Genomic DNA, 26838 nt, shown 5'->3' with positions numbered 1-26838 from the left:
ATGGTATCTGGACTTGACTCCTTCTGCATTTCACGTACTGGTATCATATGCAAATATGCTTGAAATGTTTCTTTATTAGCCCTGTTCTTCCTACTAGTATTAGTAATATATGAATGCCTTTATTTCATATCAATCTAATTACTGGTCATATATACTGGTATTCTATGACTTTATGTCTCTCAGTACAAAGGATACTATAATCTCTAGGTGCAGCTATTTCAGTGATTAGTGTTACCTGTGTATTTTTTTATTTGAGTACTATATTTGGTTTTCTTGCTTCTACTTTCTTAACTGTCAGTATTAGATGATACCATGTGATCAGAACATCATTAATTTTCAATAACTGTTTGTCATTCATATTTCCAGTGCTTCTCACTTACCTATATGTTGCACTGTTTGCATGATTCCTAGTGCAACAGTTTTTTTCACATTATTGTGCCTTCCACTATATAGATCATCAGCCATGAGTATACTGCTGATTTAAGTATATTTTTCTGCACTTATTTAAGATTTGAGTCAGTAAATATTGTGTCTCTGTCTCTCTGCAGTTAAGTTGCCTGAAGTGTGAAAAAGTGTAGCCATCTGAGCTCACTGAAAGTTGTTAGACTGCTTTGAAATTCCTTTGTTAGTGTTAGTTAGCTTGGGGGTTTCTGCTAGCATTAAAATCTGTGTTGGTTACATTTCTAGTAATCATTTTAAATCGAGTTGCTAGCTACTGAGACTTGTCTGCATATATCAACTGGACACAAGCTGATTTAAATATATTTGTCTGCACTTATTTAAGATTTGAGTCAGTAAATATTGTGTGTCTTTGATTCAGTAAATATTGTGTCTCTGTCTCTCTGCAGTTAAGTTGCCTGAAGTGTGAAAAAGTGTAGCCATCTGAGCTCACTGAAAGTTGTTAAACTGCTTTGAAATTCCTTTGTTAGTGTTAGTTAGCTTGGGGGTTTCTGCTAGCATTAAAATCTGTGTTGGTTACATTTCTAGTAATTTTAAATTGAGTTGCTGACTACTGAGACTTGTCTGCATATATCAACTGGACACAAGCTGATTTAAGTATATTTTTCTGCAATTATTTAAGATTTGAGTCAGTAAATATTGTGTGTCTTTGATTCAGTAAATATTGTGTCTCTGTCTCTCTGCAGTTAGTTCCCCACCGCCCCTCCCTGTTTCTTGTTGTGGTGTTAATCTTGGTGGCTTTGGAATTGCCCGCCCCTGCTGTAAATCTCTTTTTGCACACTCCTCCAGGACCCATCTCATTTGCTCACTCAACTGAGTACAGTGAGATCATATTTTGATTTTGAATACTCCTACCAGTCCCATCTCCTCTGCGGTGTACAGAGAGAGCACTTGGGAAGGGCATTGCCCTATAGCATCTTAATCTGCTCTGTTTCCTCCGTCTCAAAAAAAAAAATTTTGCACTTCATCTGCCTTACTGTATTTGTGTTTCTTCCTACTTTATTACCTTATTTTGCTTTTGCCTCTTCTTAAAAGTACCCAATTGATTTTATTATGCTGCCTTTATTACTGCTTGTTAGTAGCCTGATTAAATTGTAACTGTTATTCTAAGGCCCTTGGTTTAAGCACTTGGGCTTCAAACCAGTTGTTTTACATTAAGAAGGTTTGTGGTCTGCACTGTTGTGGCAGGACAGGTAGCGTACATCCTTCTAAGTTGGGAACTGCTGATTGAAGGGTCAGTGTCTGTTATTCTAAAAGTGTATTAGTTCTGGGTTAAGGACTTGGGCTTCAGGCCAGTTATTTTACATTAAGAAGGTTTGTGGTCTGCACTCTTGTGGGAGGAGAGGCTAGATTCTGCCCTTCTGAGCTGGGAATTTCTGGTTAAAGGCTTATTGCGCATGCTTACTTGAACTGTTTTGTTCTGAAATTGGTATGCCTTGTTTGCTGTAGCACAGACTAGATTCAGGCCAGCTGGATCTAGCTTTGTTTGTATAACTTGTGCACTGATCCAGGCCATCTTTTTTGGAGAAGGTTTCACTGTACCCTAGTGGCAGGACTATGCAGTTAGAACTTGGCTGATTGAAGACTGCTGGAACAGGGCTCAGTTTTAAGCTTTTTAACTGGTTACTTGGGTAAAGTGTTGTTTTGATTGTATCTCCTCTATTTTCTGGAAATATATATATATATATATATATATATATATATATATATATATATATATATATATATACTTGTTTCTTGCTTTTCTGAACTAGTATAGTCCATTTTTCATGTTATTGCTGAATCCAGGGCTGTGTTACAAGTTTCTGTGTTGCCATACCTTACTTGGATAGAAGGAAGTTTCTCTGTTCACCTGTGAGAGAGGGGAGCTTTGAGCAGGCTATATATCCCTGGATGAGTGGTTTCAGCCCAGAAGTTAGTAGTTTATTGGCCTTTTTGGGCTAATTTTGATTGTATCTGCTCTATTTTCTGAAAAAAAATTATATACTTGTTTCCCGCCTTTCTGAACTAGTATAGTCCAGTTTTCAGTTTATTGCTGAATCCAGGACTGTGTTACAAGTTTCTGTGTTGCCATTACCTTACTTGGATAGAAGGAAGTTTCTCTGTTCACCTATGAGAGAAGGGAGCTTTGAGCAGCTTATCTGTCCCTGGAGGAGTGGTTTCAGCCCAGAGGTTAGTAGTTTATTGGCCATTTTGGGCTAATTTCTATCTCTTTCACTTCCCTGCTATAAAAACCTCATTTGCACAGTTTTTACGGTTGTATTCTGCTCAGCAAGTGCCTTCCAGGTGTTCTGCAGAGTCTACAGCAGCAGAGAGACAAAAGAGTGACTTTGGAGTGATTAAGTATCACTTTTTTGCTTTTCTTGCTGTCTTAACTAATTCCACCTAAAACGCCAGTTTTTTTAGCGAATCTGTGATTTAAAAAGTTTGTTATTGTATACAACTCCGCACAGCTCCTCGTGGTGTCCTGCAGAGTGATACAGGCAACAGAGAGACCCAAGAGAGACTTTTCCAGATTTAAGTATTTTTTCTCTGTTTTTTTGCTCCAACTGTCTTTTCCCGCCTAAAAAGCGAATTTCTAACTGATCCGTGCTTTAAAAAGTTTAAATTGCGTTTGCCTTCTGCTTTTTACAGTTTTTGCACTTGTTTTATATCAATTTAAGTCATTTTTGTATTGTATAACTGTTGTAGGTTACACACTAAAGTGCGCTAGCCTGGTTATAGCATTTACAGTGTTTTCTGTGTGTTTTTCTGCTGTTTCCTGAAAAAAACAAAAAAAAAAAAAAATTCTCTTTTCCCGCCTTTACTGAACTAGATTAGACCAGATTTCAGGTTTTGCTGAATTCCGGACTGTGGTATAGTTTCCTGTGTTGCCCATATCCTTACTTGGATAGGAGGAAACTTCTCTGTTCACCAGTGAGAGTGGGGAGCTTTGAACAGCCTATCTGTCCCTGGAGGAGTGGTCTCAGCCCTGAAACTAGTAGCTTATTGGCTGTTTTGGGTTAATTCCTATCTCTTTCAGTTTCACTGCTTTAAAACCTGCATTTGCATGGTTTTGCGCCAGCATACAACTCTGCACAGCTCCTTGTGGTGTCCTGCAGAGTGATACAGGCAATAGAGAGACCCAAGAGAGACTTTTCCAGATTTAAGTATTTTTTTCTCTGTTTTTTGCTCAGACTGCCTTTTCCCACCTAAAAAGCGAATTTCTAACTGATCTGTGCTTTAAAAAGTTTAAATTGCGTTTGCCTTCTGCTTTTTACAGTTTTTGCACTTGTTTTATATCAATTTAAGTCATTTTTGTATTGTATAACTGTTGTAGGCTACACACTAAAGTGCGCTAGCCTGTTTATAGTATTTACAGTGTTTTCTGTGTGTTTTTCTGCTGTTTCCTGAAAAAAAAAAAAAAAAAAAAAATTCTCTTTTCCCGCCTTTGCTGAACTAGATTAGTCCACATTTCAGGTTTTGCTGAATTCTGGACTGTGGTATAGTTTCCTGTATTGCCCATATCCTTACTTGGATAGGAGGAAGCTTCTCTGTTCACCAGTGAGAGTGGGGAGCTTTGAGAAGCCTATCTGTCCCAGGAGGAGTGGTCACAGCCCTGAAACTAGTAGCTTATTGGCCTTTTTGGGTCAGTCCCTATCTCTTTCAGTTTCCCTGCTTTAAAACCCGCATTTGTGCAGTTTTGCGCCAGTATACAACTCCGTACAGCTCCTTGTGGTGTCCTGCAGAGTAATACAGGCAACAGAGAGACCCAATAGAGACTTTTCCAGATTTAAGTATTCTTTTCTCTGTTTTTTTTGCTCCGACTGCCTTTTCCCTCCTAAAAAGTGAATTTCTAACTGGTCTGTGTGTGCTTTAAAAAGTTTAAATTGCATTTGCCTTCTGCTTTTTACAGTTTTTGCACTTGTTTTATATCAGTTTAAGTTGTTTTTGTATTGTATAACTGTTGTAGGCTACACACTAAAGTACGCTAGCCTGTTTATAGCATTTACAGTGTTTTCTGTGTGTTTTTCTGCTGTTTCCTGAAAAAAAACAAAAAAACAAAAAAAAGACAAAACAAATTCTCTTTTCCCGCCTTTGCTGAACTTGATTAGTCCAGATTTCAGGTTTTGCTGAATTCCGGACTGTGGTATAGTTTCCTGTGTTGCCCATATCCTTACTTGGATAGGCGGAAGCTTCTCTGTTCACCAGTGAGAGTGGGGAGCTTTGAGCAGCCTATCTGTCCCTGGAGGACTGATCTCAGCCCTGAAACTAGTAGCTTATTGGCCGTTTTGGGTCAATTCCTATCTCTTTCAGTTTCCCTGCTTTAACACCCGCATTTGCATGGTTTTGCGCGATTTTGCGCATAGCACAGCATCGGGCAGCACCGCTTAAACGGGTTTAAACTATTCCCGGCTCCACAAAGTCTGCTCTTCACTTTTTCCCTTAGAACTGTTCTAAATCTCAAAGTAAGCACTCTATTTTAATTCTAAAGCCCTGCACTTGTTCATATAAGTAATCTTATAAGTAAGAACTAATAAACTAAAGCACTACACCCTCTTATACTCCCTTTAAGTACTTGGCTCCCTATTGGTCCTTTTTGATCAGTCAAAAAGTAGTTCCTTATACTATTCTGGCATGTCCAAAAGTCAGTTTCGGGTTTACTCTCCAGTCCAGCTGGTGAATCTGGGAATCTTGAGGCAATGTTACAACTGCCTTATGTACACAGACCACCCTCTCCTCCTCCCAACAAGCTCAAACTATATAGCCAAACTGGAGGCTGAGCTCTCTCAACCAGTACTGATGCAGTCAGTCAGGCAGAGAAGATAACCACACACACCACAAATCCAGTCTCACACAGACCTATCACAACAGCAAACCAAACACATAAACACACAAAAACATACTCGTAGGCTCTAAATAAAAATCTGCCCAAGCAGCAGAGACCTCCAAAGCAGACATAGGTTCATAGGTTCATAGGTTTATACTAGGCTATCTGCCCTAAGGCATTTATAAGCCTAGCCCAAATTATTGTGGCTTACGCCACCCCTTATATGAAAAAATACTGTGCCCATTAGTTTGTTGTGCCTCTGTCCAGCAGTGACCCAGAGATGATTCCCGGGGTAAACCTACGATCTCCCATCCACAGGTCTAGATTTCTCTTGAACAGAGTCAGCGAGGTGCTCTGCCTCACATGGACCGGGATTTTATTCCACAGCATAGGGAGTCTCTGAGTGATAAATCTATCCCTCCAGCACGTCCTATTTATATCCGTGCTAAGGTTTAAGTCGCTTGCTCTAGTGGTTTTGGTGGATTTGGATTTTTGAGGTGGAGCATGTCCATTAATTCCGGGTTGGACATGGCCTTGTATGTCAGGCACATGTCACCTCTGAGCAGACGGTATGCGACTGAATAGAGCTGGAGTTTCTTCAATCTGGCAGCATATGACAGATTTTGGAGTCCCTTTATCCTTTTGGTGAGGAACTTTTGGGGTCTCTCCAATTGCTGCAGATGTCGGGTGAGATACATCCCGAATGGGGCATTGTACTCGATCATTGGTCTGATAAGTGAAGAGTACAGGGAACAATGACCTCACTAGATCTGGATGTGAATCCCTTCATGATCAGGTGGGCAATGTAGAAGGTCTTTCTAACCACTTTAGCAATGTGAGTGTCAAAGAAAGGCCACTGTCAACCTGGGTCCCCAGGTCCCTGATAACCTCTTCTGTGCTTAGTGGATTGCCACCTATATGGTAGCTTGGGGTTACCTTGTTTTTCCCGAAGGGTATGACTATACATTTTTGGCGTTTAACTTCAGGCCATGGCTCTGGCACCAGCTATCTGTTTCCGTGAGTCCCTTCTGAAGGATATCAGTGTCCGATGCACTTTCCACTATGGCGCCCAGTTTGCAGTCATCTGCAAACTTTGTCAGCCAAAGTCCTCCCATGTTGGCCTGTACTTCTGAGAAGTAGATGCCAAACAATGACCGAGCCCTGTGGGACACCACTTGTGACCGGCTTGGAGTCTGACACAGCGCCAGCAACTCTAACCCTGTGGGTTCTGTCCTTAAGCCAGTTTGCAACCCATCTTGTGACATATGGGTTTACATTTAAGTTGGTAAGTTTTTCTACAATACCCGAGTGGGGTATTGTGTCGAAAGCCTTTGCAAGGTCAAGGTAGGCTGTATGGACTGCCTTTCCCTCATCAATGGCCTTGGTGACTATTTCGAAGAAGTCGACCAAGTTCAAAAGGCATGATCTTCCCTTGACAAAGCCAAACTGGGTACGCCACTCCTTGGGCACGTATCCTGTGGTAAGGCTGAGATTAAACAGCTGCCTTATGTGCGGGTTTAATTCCTCATTTAGCTCGTGTAGCACACAGCCGGGGACACTATCCGGTCCCATTGATGCTGTGTTTTTAGCTTTAGAGAGAGCAGCTTTCACCTGCGCATTTGAGATGTCCGGGAGGCTACACTCGGCTGGGATAGTTATCTCTCCTTTAGGGGAGAGGGGTGAAGTTTGCACTGAACGTCTCGGCCAGTATGTTGGCAACGTCTGTGGGTTCAGTGATTTTGTATCATTTTGGACTAATTCTGAGCATATCTGTGAGTTTCCACCCAGGTTCCTAACATAGCTGAAAAAGGCCTTATGATTGTCCTTTGAATCCATGGCAATTTTTCTCTCAAAATTGGCCTTAGTTGATTTTATGAGTGCTCGTAATTTTTACTAATAATGATCAGGGGTGACTTCCTTTTATGGATTTTGTTCTATCATGTAATAGCTTTCTCCTCTTATTGTAAAGTTTGTTAATGGCTGGGGTCCACCAGACTGGACGTTTGCCCTTTGTGGAAAGAGTCTTGGTTTTATTTGGGATTGCCTGATCCATGCAGTCCTGGAGGTGTTCATAGAAGGCATTTGTAAGGGCTTCCGCAGCTTGGGTTGTGGTTTCCTCTGACTCAGGGGCCTTGAAGGATACCACACCAGTCTTGAGTAGTGTGAAGTTTGCTTTAGAGAAGTTCTTCACTATGGTCTTTTTTGTTTGGGGTGGGGCGGGATGTGGATTTCCAGTGAGATTAGTTTATGATCAGATCTCACCAATGAGGGATATACTTCGGTGTGGAGCATTTTGTCCCCATGTTTGTGACAATGAGATCTAGTATATTTTCTCCTCTCGTGGGAACAGTGACTAGCTGTTCCATGGCATTTGAATTTATGAACTCCAGGAACCGTTGGGCTAGAAAGTTAGGGCTTGAGTAATGTTCCCAGTCTATATTCGGGTAGTTGAAGTCACCTAATATGATGGTGTTTGGAGATACATTTATACCCTCCAGTGTCTTCAGGAAGGCTGTGTGGGGTTCCTGAGTTTGAGAGGGTGGCCTGTAGCATGCTACAATTTGTAGAGCAGTTTTGCCTATTGTTAGTTGCACCTGGATGGTTTCAAGCTTCATGCGTTGCCACCAACCTGGAGGTGTGAGAATCCTAAATGAATATGGATACAGCCCCCCCTTTTGTGGCGTGGTCCGGGTTTTGGGGGCCGAACGCATGATATGAGGTAAAACCTAATAGTGCCGGGGTGCTCTCAGGAGCCTTGAACCAGGTTTCAGTTACAGCACAGACATCGATGTTCTCCATACTGAGAAGGGCCTCGAGTGCGTGCATTTTGAGATTTAGACTTCTGGCATTGAGCAGCATTACCCTCAATTTCTTCCCATTTTTGTTTTCTAGGGTGGTAGGTTTAGAATTTGAGCCTTGCCTAAAAAAGGCACTATGGGGTGGCAAGAGCCTTAGCCAATATCCGGAATCCCAGGGGTGACAGGTGCAAGCCGTCCCTTGCGAAGCAGCGTGGCTTGTCAAGCATGTCATCCCAGGCAGACAGACACTGGATCCCCTTTGAATGACACCAGACATTAAGCCAATTGTTAAAGCTGATCATCTTGTCTCTATATTGTGGCATCATTCTTGGTGAAGGAAGGATACTGCTCAGGGTTAGGGTCATACCTGCCTGGGCTACATAATCAGAGAGCTCCTCTATGTCTCTTTTCATGCAGTCCAGGGAGGTACGTCTCAGGTCGTTCACACCAGCATGGACAATGACTGTGTCATATTTGTACTTGCTGTGGAGTGACCCGTACTCAATTGTATTTATTACTGCTTGGTGTAACTCATTCTAAGCCTTTTGGTTTAAACACTTGGGCTTCGGACCAGTTAGTTGTTTTGCACTGAGAGGTTTGTGGTCTGCACTGTTGTGGCAGAACAGGTAGCTTACATCCTTCTAGGTTGAGAACTGCTGATTGAGGGCTCAGTGTCTGTTATTCTAAAAGTGTATTAATTCTGGTTTAAGCACTTGGGCTTTCAAGCCAGTTATTTTACATTAAGAGGGTTCGTGGTCTGCACTCTTGTGGGAGGAGAGGCTGGACTCTGCCCTTCTGAGCTGGGAATTTCTGGTTAAAGGCTTATAGTGCATGCATATCTGAACTGTTTCTTACTGAAGTTGGTGCGCCTTGTTTGCTGTGGCATAGACTGGATTCGGGCCTGCTGGATCTAGCTTTGTTTGTGTAACTTGAGCACTAATCCAGACATTCTCTAAAGTATTCAATGGTATTTATTACTGCTTGGTTGTAACTTGATTAAAGTGTAGCTATCATTCAAGTCTTTTGGATTAAGCACTTGGGCTTCAGACCAGTTGTTTTACATTAGGAAGGTTTGTGGCAAGCACTGTGGTGGCAGGACAGGTAGCTTTCATCCTTCTAAGTTGGGAACTGCTGATTGAGAGCCCAGTGTCCAAGTGTATTAGTTCTGGTTTAGGCACTTGGGCTTCAGGCCAGTTATTTTACATTAAGAAGGTTCGTGGACTGCACTCTTGTGGGAGAAGAGGCTGGACTCTGCCCTTCTGAGCTGGGAATTTTCTGGTTAAAGGTTTATGGTGCCTGAATATTTGAACTGTATCTTACTGAAATTGGTTCACCTTGTTTGCTCTATCATAGACTAGATCCAGGCCTACTGAATCTAGCTTTGTTTATATACTTGTTGTTTGTTTGCTTGTTATTTCCCTGGAAGCTAATTCACCTAATACGCAACTTCTCAGCTTCTGTGGATCACTAGTGATATCTGCATTGCTTACTGTACTTATTTCCTTGTTTCACTTGAAAGAAAGTTACTGTTTGTCGTTTTGCATTTAGTTACTTGTATCACATTGCACTCAAGTTACCTGGCACTTGCTCACTAAAGCAATTATATAAGTCAGCACTAAAATTAAAAGCACTACACCCTCACTCCCCACTGGCCCTTGTTTTCAATTAAGGATTTCCCAATATTATTCTAGCATGTCCAAAGGTCAGTTGTCAATCTCCTCTCCGGTCCAGCTGGTGAATCTGGGAATCTTGAGGCAATGTTATAACTGCCTCATGTACACAGACAACCCTCTCCTCCTCCCACATAACACAAATACTTGCGAGATGCAGCTATTTAGCCAAACTGGAGGCTGAGCTCTCCCAACTCAGGACTGGCAAGACCAGACAGGAGGAGAAGGCAACTACACACACCACAAAACCAGCCTCACATAATGCTACCACTCCACTGAATCAAACACATAAACACACAAAGACATACTCGGAGGCTCTGAGTAAAAATTTACCTAAACAGCAGAGGCCTCCAAAGCAGACACCCAAACAACTGCTACCTCAAGACACCCCACAAGCAACACATAAACCACAAAAGCAGTGTGCAAAGCAGTCACAGCCCTTAAGGCCAAATACAACACCAAACATACTTGTCATAGGTGACTCCATAGTCAGACACACTGACGTCCCACTCACCAGGCTGAACAAGGAGAAGGTCACTGTAAGCTGCCGTGACATGTCACTGGGATGACATGCTCAACAAGCCACGTTGCTTCGCTAGGGACGGCTTGCATCTGTCAACCCTGGGCTTTTGAATACTGGCTAAAGCTCTTGCCACCCCCATAGTGTCTTTTTTAGGCAAGGCTCAAAAGACAAACCCACCTCCATAGACAACACAAGGAAAAAGAAACTAAGGGTAATGCTGCTCAATGTCAGAAGTCTAAACCTCAAGATGCACACACTCGAGGCTCTCCTCAGTATGGAGAATATCGATATCTGTGCAGTAACAGAAACCTGGTTCAAGGCTCCCGAGAGCACCCCAGCACTACCAGGTTATACCTCATACCATGCTTTTCGGCCCCAAAACTTGGACCGAACCACAAAAGGAGGGGGAGTATCCATATTCATCAAAGATACCCACACCTCCAGGTTAGTGGCACTGCACGAAGCATTGGAGACCATCCATGTGCAACTAACAGTGGGCAAAACTGCCTTTCAGTTTGTAGCCTGCTACAGACCACCTCTCCCAAACTCAGGAACCCCACTCGGCTTTCCTGAGAACAGTGGAGAATATGAAGGTCTCTCCAAACACCATTATATTGGGTGACTTCAATTATCCAAACATAGACTGTGAGTACTACTCAAGCCCCAACACCCTCGCCCAACGGTTCCTAGAATTTATAAACTCAAATGCTATGGAACAACTGGTCACCACTCCCACAAGAGGGGAAAACATATTGGACTTGATCATCACCAACATGGGGACTCTATGTTCCATACCAGAGGTATACCCCTCATTGGTAAGATCTGACCATAAATTAATCTCACTGGACATCCATATCCCGTCCCCACCCCCAGCCAAGGAAACCACGGTGAAGAACTTCTCAAAAGCAAACTTCACACTTCTCAAAACTGAAGTAGAATCCTTCAAAGCCCCCGGGCCAGTGGAAAATATGGCCCAAACCACAGAATCCTTTACAAATGCATTCTATGGACACCTACAGGAATGCATGGATCGTGCTATCCCAAATAAAACCAAGACTCACTCCTCCAAAGGCAGGAGACCTGTCTGGTGGACCCCAGCCATAAATAAGCTATACAACAGAAGGAGGAAGCTACTACATGACAGAGCAAAATCCCAAAAAGGGAAGGCATCTCTAATTAGTACTAGCAAGAAACTACGATCCCTCATAAAATCATCTAAGGCCAGCTTCGAAAGAAAAATTGCACAAGACGCTAAAGATAATCACAAGGCCTTCTTTAGTTATGTCAGGAACCTGGGTGGCAACTCCCAGATATGCTCTGAGTTAGTGCAAAATGACAAAAAATACACTGAACCCACAGACATTGCCAACATCCTGGCAGATAGGTTCAGTGCAAACTTCTTCCCCCCTTCCCCAAAAGAGCAAATGTCTATCCCAACAGAGTGTAGCCTCCCTGACATCACAGATGCACAGGTGAGAGCTGCCCTCTCCAAAGCAAAAAAACACAGCATCAATGGGACCGGACGGTGTCCCAGGCTGCGTCTTACACGAGCTTTAAGAAGAACTGAACCCTCACATAAAGTCACTGTTCAATCTCAGCCTTACTACAGGATATGTACCCAGGGAATGGCGTAAAGCAACAGTGGTCCCACTCCACAAAGGTGGTGCCACAACGGACCTCGGAAACTATCGCCCTATAAGCCTGACTAACCAGGTCTGCAAAGCTATGGAGCGTATCATCATGGAACTCATAAACAAAGACATTGGGAACCTCCAAATACTGGATCCTACCCAACTTGGCTTTGTTAAGGGCAGATCTTGCCTCTTGAACCTGGTCAACTTCTTTGAAACAGTCACCAAGGCCATAGATGAAGTGAAGGTAGTCCACACAGCCTACCTGGACCTCGCAATAGCCTTCGACACAATACCCCACTCAGGCATCATAAATAAGCTCACCAGCTTAAATATCAACCCCTATGTCACAAGATGGGTTGCAAACTGGCTCAGGGATAGAACCCACATGGTCAGAATTGCAGGTGCCATGTCAGACACTAAACCAGTTACAAGTGGCATCCCACAAGGCTCAGTCCTGGGACCTCTCTTGTTCGGTATATATTTTTCTGAGGTACAGGCTAACACGGGAGGACTATGGCTGACCAAGTTCACAGATGACTGCAAACTGGGTGCCATAATCGACTCACCGTCTGGCACAACCATCCTCCAAAAGGGTCTCACAGAGATGGATAACTGGTGCCAGAGCCATGGCCTAAAGCTAAATGCCAAAAAGTGCATAGTCATCCCCTTTGGGAAAAACAAAGTGCCCACAAATTACCACATAGGTGGTAATCCATTAAGTACAGAAGAAGTAATTAGGGATTTGGGGACCCAAGTAGATAGCAATCTCTCCTTTGATAATCACATTGCCAAAGTGGTTAGAAAGACCTTCTATATAGCCCACCTTATCACGAAAGGGTTCACATCTAGATCAAGAGAGGTCATTGTGCCCCTCTACTCAACACTCATCAGGCCCATAATTGAATACAATGCCCCATTTGGGATGTACCTTACCCGACACCTGCAGCAACTGGAAAGACCCCAAAAGTACCTCACCAAGAGGATCAAGGGACTCAAACAGATGCCCTATGCAGTTAGGCTAAAGAAACTCCAGCTCTACTCGGTTGCTTACCGCCTACTCAGAGGCGATCTGTGCCTGATCTATAACGCCATGTCCAACCCAGAATTAATGGACATGCTCCACCTCAGGAAATTCAAATCCCTTAGAGCTACATGCTCCAGGGACTTAAACCTCAGCACAGAAATAGATAGGACATGCTGGAGGGACAGATTCATATCCCAGAGGCTCCCCTCACTCTGGAACAAAATCCCAATCCATGTTAGGCAGAGCCCCTCAATAACCCTCTTCAAGAGAAATCTTGACGAGTGGATGGGAGATCGTAGGTTTACCCCCGGGATCTCTTCTGTGTCCCTACTAGACAGAGGCACAGTAAACTAACCTTAAAAGGGCTATCTTCTGTGACCTACTATACATAGGCACAGTCAACTAATCTAAAAGGGTGGCAAAAGCCAAACACACTCTGGCTAGGCTTATAAATGCCCTAGGGCAGATAGCCTAGTATCAACCTATAAACCTATGAACCTATAAGATAAGAAACTGTTTCTAGTTCTGTACTACAGAGCCTGCATTTTCTGTAAATTCCACCCTTCCTATTGACTTTATAAACCAACATGTACGTAATCCACAATCTTTTGCTTCCATTAGTAGCCTTTCATCTTTTGGTTGAAATTCACCTCTCCTTAGCCATGTATGGATCTTACTTTCAATAGGACCTTGTAAGCCCAGAGACACATGAGTCTTTTAATGAACATTTGAAAGAACATGCAAACACGCAAGCTTTAATAACTTTCACAGTATAGCTTTCTCAAGTGATAAAACCAGAAGAAAGTAATACAAAATCTTATATACATGTTAATAATCATACCTCTCAACTGTCCAGATTTTTGCAGAATGTCCATATTTTTGGTCTGTTTCTCATAAAATCTGTGGTTTTCTGACAAACCACTGGGGACTAAAGTGAGGACATAATGACAAACATTTGAGGGGGTGAGGTTGGCAAGATAGTTAAGGTTGTCACCTCATACACACAAGATACAGGGTTTGATTCTCACTTTGAGTTATTGACTAGGCTTAAAACATTTACCTATTAATCTGTTTGAGTTACAGACTTCATATCCTTTAGAAAAAATGCAAACTAACAGAAAATCTGTTATTCTAGCAACTTTCTAAGTTTATAAGAGCAATATTTAAAATATGTCCCTATTTTTGGGCCTTTGCCATTATTATGGGTTTGTCCAGATTTCTTGCCTTAAGAGATTGAGAGGTATGCATTCCTCTCAACCTCTTAGAGCAATAAATCTAGACAAAGCCATAAATAAAAGTGAGACAAAGGCCCCACAATAGGGACAATTTTTAAATATTGCTCTTACAAACTTAGAAAGTTACTAGAAAAACAGGTTTTACATTAGCTTGGATTTTCTGAATGGTATGAAGTCTGAAACTCAAATGTCTGTCATTTTTTTTTAACTTTAATCTTTAACGTTTTGCCAGTAATTTGCCAGAAAAACATGATGTTTTTGAAAAAATGAACCAAAAATATGAGGCAAAAATCTGGACATTATGTGAAAATCTGTACAGTTGAGAGGTATGGAGGTATGTGCATTATACACCTGAATAAAATCACACAACACGGGTCACATGACATAAAATCATTATAAGCATTACAAATAGTCATCTTCTTAAACTTATGAATTTTAAAATAGGCTTTAAGCCAATGTTTCAGTTTAATCCTAGTTATATTACACCTCTCAAATTGCCCAGATTTTTGCCTCATACTTTTGGTCTGTTCATCATAACATTTGTGGTTTTCTAGATTTTTCTGGCAAATTATTGAGGAATGAATTCCCTAAATAATGACAGGCATTTGAGTTTCAGACTTCATATCATTCAGAAAATACATTGTAACATAAGACCTTTTATTCTAACAACTTTCTAAATTTATAAGAGCAATATTTAAAATGTGTCCCTATTTTTGTGGCTTAGTCCCCCCATTATTTTGGTTTGTCCAGATTATTTGTGCCTAGAGGTTGAGAGTTGCATGCATGTATGTATATATATATATATATATATATATATATATATATATATATATATATATATATATATATGTAGACAGAGAGAGACAGAGAGAATGATACTATAGACACCCACTCACAGGCAAACCTTTTTTGTTAAATATGCATGCAGATTTTAGTTCTGTGAATTTAGTTATATTGCCTTATGTAAAAAAAATCCTGGATTTTACATAAGTAAAACCAACAGGAAAACTGAAAGAAAGAATCTGTAATCATGTATCAGAAATTAATAGGTGTTTAACAACTAAGGTACTATACAAACATAGAAGAGAAAAGGGTTGATCATGTGTTTGAGTTTGCTGTGTTACAGATTGTAAAGTTTAATAACAAAGGTGGGGACAATGGCTTAGATGATCATATTTGTTCAACAAGTTGAGCATCCTTTCACGAGTGACTTTGTCTAATATTTTGGCAGCTAAACATAGCTGTGAAACAAGTCTAAAACCTGAGGCAGGGTCTGGGGATGAAACATTATGGAATGGAATAACAAATGCAATTTTACAGGTTAATGGGATATAGCTAGTACATAATTAAATGCTATGAGTTAATGTTTTGCAGATAAAGTCCATCTGGAGTTTTAGAAACCATGGCTAACCGATATTAGCTTCAAAGTCTGGATGTTATGTTACCACTGAAATCTTAGCAGAGTCTGTCCTAAAGTGTTATGCTGTTGGTACATGCTTAGGTATTTAGAAATGGAGCAGTCTGGTGGCATATTTAAATACTGTCTTCTTGTTTTAATAGTCACTTCTAACCAAATATAGCAAAGAGTTGCTAAGTGCATTGAGTAGCTGCTTATCAGATATAATAATGTCCGCTGCAATCTTCTTTACTATATTTAATAATTCATTCACATCTTACTTCCTTCTGGAGACATTTTTTCCAATTTTCCTACGGTATATCCTTAACTTTCACAAGATGTTTTATCTGTCAGTTATCTTTATTGAAACTTTTTTTTATAAATATATTGATTCGTGTGTTTCATACCACAACCACGCATTGTTTGAGCAGTAAACAGATATTGAACATAGTGAAAAAATAGTGTGATCCTATCCTTCCCCATCCCTTTGTATATTTTTCAATTGTATTTTTTGGAAAACTTTTAAAATAATGTGTTTACTTATTATTTTGTATATTTTATATATGCATTATTAATCATTATTATAAGTGCAATGTCATTTGACTATTAGATTATTAACAATCATCTTTTCTGATTGTTAATGTGCTAACCTTTGCAAACTTCTTTCTGTAAATGGGTTCTGCCTTATAAGATTAACCTAGTTAATAGAATAATAATAAACAAATACACAAGCAAACCGAATAAGTAAAAGACAAAATAAATATACAAACGCAAAGGCAGATATTCTGAAGTATAATGTTACCTACTAGTATTACTGTTAGTGGTTTCAGCAGCGCAACAGATAGTACACTTTTCTATGATGCAGAAGGTTGTGGATTTTAGTCCTACACCAAGCAGATGTATTAATTTTCCAATGCTGACACTGCAATGAAGCATAAGCTGGGTGCTGAAACTCTGAGTGTACCATCCTTTGGATGAGATGTTAAACTGAGGCCCCATCTGCTTGAATTTTTGTTAGCTCAGGTGGAGCTGCTTATAAAAAACAGTTGGGGAAGTTCCACAGTACCCTGGGCAAATTTCCCCAAGTCATTATGAATACCACCTTGGGTCTCCCCTTGAAAGAGGTGTTTGACTAGTAGAACTAACCATGTCAACAAGGTGTGAATAAATAAATCATATAAAAATATATTATATTATATTATATTATATTATATTATATTATATTATATTATATTATATTATATTATATTTTGTACTTCTGAACACAATTAAAATCCTCTTCTTGACACATAAGCCTGTAAGCCATGCTGTTGACTTCCCCTTATCCATCCTGGATCCTGGATCCTGGATTTGCTCTTGTACTTTCAGCACATCGGGCAACAGGTGCCATTCAGCACTTGTTGATTCTGTAGCAGGTATGGATTTTATGGGACTGGGTTGCTAGTCTGATGCACAACCCTCCTCAGGGGGTGCACCACACACTCACATGCACACAGTCACACCTAGGGCCAATTTAGAGTGTCCAATCCACCTACTGCATGTCTTTGGAATGTGGAAGAAAACCGGAGCACTCGGAGGAAACCCATGCAAACACAGGGAAGACATGCACACTCCACACAGAAGGCACCACAGCAGAGAATCTAACTGGAGAACCTCTTGCTGTGAGGCAACAGTGCTACAACACTGCGTCATCCTTCCCTTATACATATTGACTGATATCTATAACCATTTGCCCTGTTGTTCCATAAACCTCAACCACTTTCCCATATGTTTGACATCTTTTTCTCACTCACTTCCTCAACGTATAGACCATTTCCACCCATTTCCTACTTTCTTCCAGTATGCTGCTTATATCCACTATTGTTCTCCTTGTTCTAGGCCTTAGCTATCTCTCTTTTTTGCCCATTTCACCAGAAGCATTCAGCACAATCTCTCTTCTTTAGGCAACCTCTTTCCTCCCATTTTACCCTGAACAACGACAGCCTTATCCCATTTCTCTTTTTCTACCACATACTGTATCACAGCAATGGGTTGCTATCCTCCTTCTTGTATACCCACACCTACATGGGTGCAGCTCACCCATATCCCTGTCATGACATCTGCAGTACTAATCCTTCAGCATCCACTCCTCTTTTTGCAACCTTCTCTGTGCTTCATGCCATTGGTGCACCAGTATTTTCTGATCTACAGCCAGCTCCATGTCTTTCATAACTTATGAAACCTTCCAAATATCTATATCTCATCCTCCTTTCTCCTACTTTTGTTCGAACCGTTGCCATCTTTTTAAGATATTTTCCCATGTTTCTTTGTGTCCCACATGCCAAAAACTAGTATAAACCCTATTACTCCTTCCAGTGTTCACACTTCTGTCCAAAACACTACCCTGATTTAAATTTTCCCTTTCCATGCTACCCTTCCTGACTGATTCTAAATACGTTATTAACTGTGATATGTACTCTAGAGTACCTAAACCAGCCACCTTACTGTAACACAAACTCTCCTTTTACCTCCCCCCATTTATGTCCTTTGCTGCTTGCCATACTTCCTTAACCCTCACTATCCCTTTGTCTTTCCAAGTAGTTCCTGGTGTCTCACTCCATTTGACTTATGGCTTTAGGTTTCCTTCACAGCCTTTCTTTCATCTCCCACTCTTCTCTGCAAACCTATCTTGTCCTCCAACAATCTGCTTTCCCTTTACATTTGATCCACATATCCTTCGGGGATTTTCTCATCTACATTCCCATTTGAGCTATTTGTTCTCAGGCGTTTCATTTTTTCCACTTGAGCAAGTTAACTGCCACCACATATCTTGGAAACATCAGTAGCCCCTCACTCAGCTTTCCTGTTATCTGCTCCCATTTTCTCCTTGGCCTTCTGGAGTCTGCACAAAAATCTAGAACATGTATCCTGTAATTCTGGATCAGTTTCACTTTGGGCTACACATTTTCTCCTTGGCCTTCTGGAGTCTGCACATAAATCTAGAACATGTATCCTGTAATTCTGGATCAGTTTCACTTTGGGCTACACATTTTCTCCTTGGCCTTCTGGAGTCTGCAATTAAATCTAGAACATGTATCCTGTAATTCTGGATCAGTTTCACTTTGGGCTACACATTTTCTCCTTGGCCTTCTGGAGTCTGCACATAAATCTAGAACATGTATCCTGTAATTCTGGATCAGTTTCACTTTGGGCTACATAACCTAAATGCTTTATCTAATTTAATACCTGTGACAGAACCATCATTTACTTACCTGTACTCTATCAGAAAATAATCCTTTCTTGTCTCAGTATTTCTAGTTGTTTCCCAGTCTCCACATGTGATGTTTGCCATTAATGACAATCATTTTTCAGAGGAGGGGGTACAACCATACTCCAAAATACTTAGCTCCATCTTTTGCTACAGGTAGGCAATTTTTCAAAGGGTATCACTATTGATCAGGTAGACCTTCATCTACTCTCTCAATAAAAAAATAATAAAAAGATAGATAGCTAAGTAGGTAGATGGAAAGATAGGTAGATAGATATTTCTGATCCTCCTAGCCAACACCTCTCTACACAGCAGAACAGAAACTGGTGAATACAATTTACTTCAGACTGTACTGTACATGAAACAGAAAGTGTATAAGAGCAAAAACAAAGGAAATGTGTTCACAATGATAAATGCTTGTTACATGTTGTCCAATTAAAGGGGTCTGCTATGAGCATTTTACTATATGTGTTACACCTTCATTGCCATTTTAGGTTATCTGCCATAGAACAAGAGGCAGTTAATGTGGGATGGGTAACAGTACGGAGTTTGATGTACAAGTCTGAAACTTCTGGCTACAGCTGTGGTGGGGAGGGGGTTGTTGGAGATGGAGTCAAACATGCAATTCTGAAGTCAAGCAACAATAAAGCTTTGGCACTACTTCCTGTCAGCTGAATGTGTTTTTCTCTCTATCACTTCCTGTTAAGCTAATGTGTTGCTTTCCTGCCTGCATAATGATATAAAATTACACAAAGAAAAAATATTAAGAGAAAAACACATCATTCGCATAAATGAAACTTGTAACATAGTTGTTAATGGTTTAGAGTAAAAAAAAAAAAAAAAAACAGAATTTGCAAACCAAATTCAAGAAATTGATTGTTAATGACCTAGTGAAAAGAGGTCTTGATTGAAACTAACTGCAGATTTCAGTTTTGTTTAATGCATCACTCACAATATGCAAATGTGTTACTCCATTTCATAATAACTAATATGTTGTAAAATGTTATTAGTATTTGACAGAAATAAGCAAATTGGTTTACCTTTCTGCTCAGCCTTATAATAATAACATTAATGGATATGCTATATATTTATTGTGTTTGATACTCTATCATTTCTATTGTATTGGTGTGTATGACTATTTATAGTGCAATTTCTGACATTACATTGATCTGGCTCTCACCTCAAAACCACATTTTTTCAGTTTTTATAACTCCCAAACCTACAGCATCCTTATCTGTTGCCTCACATGTCCATTGCTGACAACAGACAGATGACAGGACAAACTGCTATCATATGCAGGACCGAGGGGTATTTTTTTGCTCTAGCATTTCATCAGAAATGCTTATCATCCACATCCATGGGGAAAGTGTGCATTTTTTTCTTGAAAAGAAGACTGATCCCCCATTAATTTGGGACACCTCCTTCTTCCATTGAGCATTTTCCTCCATGTTGATTTCAGTCAGCAGTACTAATGGCAGGGTTCTAGGGACTGTCTTACCCTCCTTTCTTTTCTTCTCATGGAGTAAGCATGTCCTGTGCCAATCAGTCCCCATCCTTCTTGGACTGCCCTAATGTACCAAGGCTGATACTTGAACCTGTGTTACTGGTATTGCAGCTGGATACCCTGTGCCAATGCCCACTCGCGCAAATCTTGGTATCTGTTTAATACATATAGTGTTGATTATGGTATATTGCTCTTTGACATCATGCTGTCACCTGCATTGGTTTATTTGCTTTTTTATTGGTGACTTTGGGCCACGTTCTGTTTACCAATCAGACCTATGTCATCTGTGTCATAACCATGGATTTTTCTCTTTACACTACAGAACTGGCAGGATTTCATATCTTACTACCTCAGTGTTCTTCACACTGCAAATGGTGCCATTTTTGCATGGCACATTTGTTGGTTGTCAGGAAGAGCTAAAGAAGGGCAAACTACAACATGTTAGAAGTCATTTGATCAAAAGTATAAAGGCAGACTATAGCTTTCCAAAATGCCAGCACAAGTATATGGCATTATACAAGTGGTGTTTTTAAGTAAAATGATAGGCTACAGACTGGTTTCTTTAAGACATAATTTCAAGACTGAAATTAAACATTCCCACATTGTCTTACTCTGCTATAAATGAAGATTCAGAGTGAGAATTAAGCAAGTTAGTGTGAGAATGTGCTGTGTGTGTGTGTGTGTGTGTGTGTGTGTGTGTGTGTGTGTGTGTGTGTGTGTGTGTGTGTATACACGTGTTTTAGAGGGAGGGGCTAACCTGGGTCAAAGGTAATGCTTCACAATTTAAGACATGTTCTAGAAGCTTTATTTCAGATCCTTAGATGTACAGTGTCTGTAATACAGATAGTGTTCTAGAAATGTTGCATGCAGAGTAACAGATGCTGATGTTTTAGAAGGTCATCTTCTGCCTTTGTATGGTTGGTTAGATACCTTCTGGCCTTCTGTGGCTGAAGAGGATGAAATAAAAAAAAATCAGCAAACCATTTTCTTACAGACATCTCTTTTTTTTCATCTTGATTTGATCCAGAATTGTTTCTTCTGCTCCATTAACATTTTCAGCATTTTTAGATAAAATATATTCTTACTGCTATAACTACTATAGTTTATACAATTTATTTATTTTTTGTTGTGTTATGCAAATAATACAAGACTCTAGTACTGCTGAATTTGTGTGCATCTTTGTTCCCACTGTCATTATTTCTTAGATAAGGAGTTTAAGGTTAATGTAATTACCAGCTACACACATACAAAAGTCGCAGCCTTGGTTCCATTTTGCTACAGTTCTAACTGGCCCCTTCCCCCATGACCCTGTTATAGCTGGTGGCTACTCACAGACAGCTGTTCAGTTCATCTGATCATTTCCATGGTCTGACTCCAACAATTAAATATGGGGGTGGCTGTACTGGAGAAGATATGAATTCAGTCTGCAACATTACATCAGACCATTTATTCAAAATTACGTAAGTTCATTTTATAATTAAAATAAAAATAGTGCATAAGTCTAGACTGACAGATGTGTACTTTAGAAATGTATACAATAGACAGATGGGCAGGTAATTGCATTTAGCATTTTGCATTTTTGTACTTTGTACAGAAATAACTGAAAGGTCTTATTACATACATTCCTATGTGACATCTAAATTTTTATTTTTACCATCACTCTGAATTGTATGAAACTGTGATTTAACCATGAGCCATATTTCTTATGCTCTGCAATTAAAATAATTTTGCTTAATAGTGTATTGCACAGTATGATTGTGAAGTAGATATGACCTTGTCATAAATAACAATGCTCAGAAAATTAAAATCCAATAATGTTAAATAAATGACTATCAAATTGTATGCATAGCAGCACAGTTGCATACTTATATATGCAGCATTTTCAGAGTATAGCAAGAACAGAGCCAATTAACAACCTGATTGTTACTGTGCTGTACTACTTACTATATGACATTGTACACATCTGAACTTTTCAAAGCACCTTCTGTGGGCACAGTTCACAGCATATTTTTGTAATTAAATGCCCAGTGAACTTGATAATTAACATTGCTCACTATCTGTTAAAAGAATGATCCTTTTCACAATGAAGATCCCCGGACTTTCTCTGTCAGGTTATTCGCTTTTCACAATAGATATGCATGCTGTTGAAGAAGCCCAATGCACACTGCTTATCTTTATTGTATTGCAGGTCCCCCAGTTCATACTTCTCAACCTCTAAGTGCAAGAAATCTGCATGTAGCCAAAAATAATTTGGGGGGGGGGTGGAGGCCCAAAATGAGGGGCAGATTTTAAATATTACTCTTATAAACAAAGAACATTGCTACTGCAGAATAACAGACTTTGCATTGACATGCATTTTCTGAAAAAAAGAATACAAAGTTTGAGACTAAAAAAATACATTTCATTACTTTGTGACTTCTGTCCTCAGTGATTTGCCATAAAACCACGTTTTGTGAGGAACAGACCCAAAGATGAGGTACAAATATGGACGTCTTAAAAAAAATCTAGATAATTGATGTTTATGCCCCAGTCTGATGGGCCCTGCATCTATCAAACGACAATACCACCAGCATTTACCAACTAGAAACATGATTATACAATTATACAGAACTAGTAGTCATTCTCTTTCTTAACTGCACTTTCATTCATTTGTTAACTGAGCAAACCAACCAGCACAATTGCCTCTCTTCATGTGTAAGCCTTGAGCACTAGCCTGGTTATGTGATGTGTACAGAATCTCATTGTACATAAGTAAAGGGAGACTGTGGGAATGAAACCCAGGATCACATTACTGTTAAATGCCACGCTACGCTTCCCATTCTTTACTGAGCAAGGTGTTACCCAGCATGTGTCAACCAGTCTGTTCTTTACAGCATATTCACATATCTTGCTGATTGTGTCAAAACATCTTTTACGCAGCATACATATACATCATAAATTTTGTATCACTTTTTTGAAATCCGGCCACCAACTTAGTGTCAGATAAGAGCTCTGCATTACAGCATTTACTTTAAGTTTTCATTCTTGACCAAATAGAGATGATTATTTTTACCATACCTTGCATTAAATCTCAGTATTCCATTGTATTTTTATTGAATAACACCAGTCAAATTAACACCTCTGCCACTGCCAGACAAAACCAATAGATAATCTGTAATGCATGACATGACGGATAATTGCTTACAAGACTAAAGAGACATTTGCGGACTATGAGGTTCACTGATTCAGTCAAGTACAGACTCCAGTCATTTCCTAAGATAATAAAGTGGAAGAGAATCACCTGCACCATATTGAGTGATTTATCTGTTTCTAATTCTCATTTCCCACTCCTGTTTCAGTAGCCTTTCAATTGTCACTTTAAAGATCAAGAGATAAACACAGAAAATAATAACGTATAAAAATCAGTTAAGCCTAATTACACTGCCCTTAACCAGCACATGGAAAGCTATCAATGTAATCCACCTTATTTTCAGCTTATATCTTCCTTACTGTTTCCTCTTCTCCATGACAGATTTAAGCCTCTCCCATTTAACTGTAAACTTGTAATGCGGAATTTAAGACATTTTATGGATATGACGAGGCTCTACTATGCCTCAATGACCGTTTCCCTACCTTGCAAACCATGTGGAATCTTACTGCCCATCTCTGAGTAGCAGCAGTCCTATTAATGTAGAACCAGAGATACAATCGCTGTATACAGTTCCCATGGTATACGGTACCCGACCATTTGTATAGTGTAATCATAAGCATAATTTTTTTGCTGGTGGTATGTCTCACAGTGTTTACTCTTATATGTAATCTAAAATAAAACAAACAGTCTCCTTTCACATTTATTTCTGACAATATTTTACTCCCAGTGCTAGTTTTCCTCTGGATATTTCCATCCACGTTTTATTTTATTTATTTATTTTGAATTTGTTAATTGGGGTATAACAGTGATCCCACACTGAACCTATTTCAGTCTTAGCCCAAGGGTAAACACAATAATTACATGGCATTTTAAACTGGTAACCAACGACAGACACTGAACCTATTTCAGTCTTAGCCCGAGGGTAAACACAATAGATACATGGCATTTTAAACTGGTAAACAATGACAAACACAAACTAACAATCAAAAACACCTTATGGTAGCAAAATAAAAATAATAGCAGGAGGCCAGTAATACTTGTCACACAATTGTATTCAATGCTATGTGCTTTCATTCCTAAATAATGGAACTTCATCAGAACTAAAAAGGAAATAAAACATACTGTACTTCAATTTATAAAACCTAGCCACATCACAAGAACAAAAATAACCAATTGCCATAAAATTAAATGAATTAATCAATCAGCAATTAGAAACAGTGTAATGCTTTAGCTTTAAAACAGAATTAATAGAGCAGGCTTAATTTATTCCTGAGTAATTAGTGTCATTTAACAAAACCTGCCATTTAAATTCACAGACCTCAAGATGTTCTTTAGTAAACCACCCCTGCACATTTTGTTTGACCTGCTCCATAACAAGAAATTTAAAATAATGATCACTAAAGTGTGCAATATGCTTATATAATGCATTTGTATCCCTTTTCTTCCTTATATCAAAAATATGTTCATATACCCATTCATTAAACATTTTAAGCATTTTATTTGGAGTGAATGACAAATCACAATGTATATATACATGTATTATATACAAAACAATTATCAGAGTTGGCTTAAGGGTATGAAGACAATAGATGCATGGGTAACTGACAAAACTCTCTCTCTCTCTCTCTCTATATATATATATATATATATATATATGTATTATATACAGGGTGGATATTATTGCTGGTATGCTGAGGGAATTATAATGAAAGAAATAGTCAAACCTATGTACAGAGACATAGGAAAGTAATAGGTTAAGTTATATGACCAGAGAAATAGCATTGCATTTCTTCATTGCTATCCATTTCTTTGCAATATATCCATAGCCGGCATTAGACACTCGCCGAACCCGCGGCCGCAGGGAGCCCCCAATTATCTCGCCGAATACAAGGGCCCCCACATGAAGCTGCTGTGCGTTTCTCCACTTCTGCCTTGCCTTGTTGAGTACCTCCTAGATGTTCGCACAGCTGTATAACTTCACCGTGCGAGTCCGCCTTTTTTTGAACTTTTGCCTGTAAACTGCACTCAAGTCAGGTCCATTTCAGTAAAACAAGGGACCAGATTGGTTGCAGCAGACAGACAGCCAGGGAAGTAAGTCGTATTTTTTTTTTAATTTAAATTTATTTTATTTACTTTTACTTACCAGGATAGTCCCACTGGGTGAGAATTTGTTTTCAGCAGAGGCCCAAGGAGAAAAGCTTCGGAGTTACCTATGTAGCTCTCAACCTCTTAGCAGAAAAAGTCTGGACAAAGCCTGAAAGATATGGACACATTTTAAATATTTTTTTTTTATAACCTTAGAAAGTTGCTAGAATAAATGGTCTTGTGTTACCATGCATTCTCTGAAGAATATGACGTCTGAAACTCAAATTAATATTATCAAGTCATTATTTAGTGAATTTAGTCCTCACTGATTTGCCACAACAATTTATTTTAGTTATTTGACATTTGTTTGCTGGGAAAGTCTGACTGGGCTGAACAGGTCCATTTTCAGCAGAGGAGAGGTCTGAGGAGAAAAGCTCCACTACAGTTTTAAAACATTACAAGAAATATAAGAAGAAAACATTTTTTTACAACCAATATTACAACAGGTAAGAGGTCATGCATAAACAATAACAAAGAAAGTTTGTCATATTAGAGAGTGGAGAATTTGTTAGAGGAGGCAGGAAGAAGAGATAGAAGAGGTAGGAAGAATAAAAATAAGATAAAATATTGGTAGTGGGCAGGGGGAAGTAAAACTGGGTTATTTGGTTTGGGCTGGAACATGTACAAATCCATGAACTTGCTAAGTGTGTTTTGAGAAGGTTTTTAAAGGTTATTTTGTTGGCCATGGTTTCATAGCCAGTGTTTTGCACCCACTGAACCTGGAGAGTCCCCAATTATCTCCCCGCATATGAAGGCACCTACATGAAGCAGCTGTGGGTTTCTCTACCTCCTCCGTGCCCTGTTCAGCACCTCCTAGATGACTGCACAGTTTGTAACGTCACCACCTGAGTCTGCTTTTTTTTAAACTGTTGCCTGTAAGCTGCACTCAGTCAGGTCCATTTCAGTAAAGCAAGTGACGTGATTGGCTGCAGCAGCTAGACAGCCAGGGAAGTAAGTTGTATTTTTTTTTATTTCATTTCATTTTATTTACCAGGATAGTCTGACTGGGCGAGAACCCTTTTCAGAGGAGGCCCTGGGAGAAAAGCTCCAAAGTTACCTACGTAGTTCTCAACATCTTAGTGCAAAAAATCTTGACAAAGCCTCAAAAATAGGGATACATTTTAAATATTGTTATTATAAGCATAGAAAGTTGCTGGAATAAACGGACTTGCGTTACCATGCATTTTCTGAAGGATATGACATCTGAAACTGAAATGACTGTCATTATTTACTGAATTCAGTCCTCACTAATTTGCCACAATA

This window comes from Protopterus annectens, chromosome 1.part2 (genome assembly GCF_019279795.1).
Source record: "Protopterus annectens isolate FY-2018-M chromosome 1.part2, PAN1.0, whole genome shotgun sequence".
Lineage (NCBI taxonomy): Eukaryota > Metazoa > Chordata > Ceratodontiformes > Protopteridae > Protopterus > Protopterus annectens.
The sequence above is the reverse complement of the archived record's forward strand: the minus strand, read 5'-3'. Positions refer to the sequence as shown.